Here is a 1,937-nt window from a genome sequence, read left to right as displayed (position 1 = left end):
GCTTCATTACACAAGCATGGTTAATTAAATTATTGACCATTAGTGCTTGAACTCCATCTTCAGCCCCTCTCCCCTTCCTAGAAGTGTGTGTTGGAGGGGAGAATGAAAAGTTTCAACCCTCCAGTCACATGGTTGTCTCCACTGGTAACCAGCCCCTATCCTTAGGTGCTTTCCAAAAGTCACCTCCCTAAAGTTCAAAAGACTCTTTTATCGCTCTGTCTTATCAAAGGTAATTCCAAGTGTTTGGGAGCTCTGTGCCAGAACCCAAGAAGAACAAACATGTATATTTCTTATTATGAATCATAATAGCACATCGTTCAACTACTTTTGACTCTCTGAGGAGACCAATTAAAGGATGGTTTATGCTAAAATTTCTTTTCAATTTCCTGAATTTTGTTTCTTCACCTCTGATGTTTATGATTTAGTACTATTTAATCTTTATTTTTCAGTTTTATTGAAATGTGATTCTTGAATCTCCATTAGTATTTTAGATTTAATGATAGCACCTTTACTAAACTATTTTAAAACCTCAAATATTGAAATAGTTTATATAAATACATATATAAATATTATATATATATGATTATCTATACACCTGATTTATTGCAAAGAATTGGCGTACACACTTGTTGGGGCTGCCTAGGCAAATTTGAAATCTGTAGAAGAGCCATCAGGAAGTGCAAGCTGGAAACTCTGTAGCAGAAGCTGGAACTGCAGTCCATAGGTAAAATTTCTTTTTCCTCAAGGAAACCCTAGCTCTGCTCTTAAAACCTTTAAACCAATTGAACTAGGCCCACTCAGGTTATCAAGAATAATCTTGTCTCCAAATCAATTGACTATAGATGTTAATCATATCTACAAAGTACCTTCCCAGCAACTCAGATTAGTGGATGGTTGAATAACGGAGACTGTAGCCTAACCAAGTTAATGTATAAAAGGATGCCCGCTTTTTTTGCCGCAAGGGAACAGAGAGAAGGGAGACACAAATATTGCAACGTTTAAAAACAAGGACTAAAGTCTGAAGTGAGACTACCTGAGCTCAAATTCTAGTTCATCTACTTATTGGCTGCATTATGTAACTTCTCTGTAATTCAAATTCCAAACTATAGAATAGGAATAATAATAATAATACCAACCTTATCAGGGAGTGTGAAAATTAAATTTAACATATGTAAAGCGTCAGAACATTGCCTGTCACATGGTAAGCACCTGATGAGGGTTTGCTGCTGTCACTGTTATTTAAGTTATTACTTCTGGTTTCTCAGAATTCTATGGATAGCATTAAAAAAAAAAAAAACAACAGAAACAACAATAAAATGTAAAGTGGAGTGGTGAACTGTTTTATATATATAAATTTTAAATAGTTTTCCTCCATAATACCAATATTTTCATAGTCCAAGACTCCCTGATGTTTGAGAAGTGAAACTAGCTTCCTCTTTTACCCACTCCACAAGTACCACGAGGAACAGAAACTCTGGTTGTCTATCCACATATTTTGTGTTTCAGAAATGTGTTTATATTTCTTATTTGAAGATAGCCCATCTCTATTCACTTTATTGTCTGTTTATCTATGTTTTATGTCTTTTGTATTATTTTAATAGAATCACAGGATGAGCTAACACAAAGGATCAGATTGTCATATCAGAGTCAGAGGAATCAGAGACCTTACCAGTATCCGTATTTACTGATCACTTAAAATTTAGACTATCAGGAGGCACAGACAAAGCAGAAAGAGGTCTGGGATATTATACATAGCTCTCAAATTATTTCTACATCAGAAACATGCTTCGTAGCCCAGAATAACACATAAGGTTTTACAGGATTCTTCACACCTAGGGACTATTTAAGTTATAAAATATCTCCACTTTATACACCATAAATTATGTAGCTAATATGACATTCTTAAGAGAACCATGCCTCATAAATTCTCTATTTAC

Source organism: Pteropus alecto, unplaced genomic scaffold (genome assembly GCF_000325575.1).
Source record: "Pteropus alecto unplaced genomic scaffold, ASM32557v1 scaffold100, whole genome shotgun sequence".
Taxonomy (NCBI): domain Eukaryota; kingdom Metazoa; phylum Chordata; class Mammalia; order Chiroptera; family Pteropodidae; genus Pteropus; species Pteropus alecto.
Note: the sequence above shows the minus strand (reverse complement) of the source record.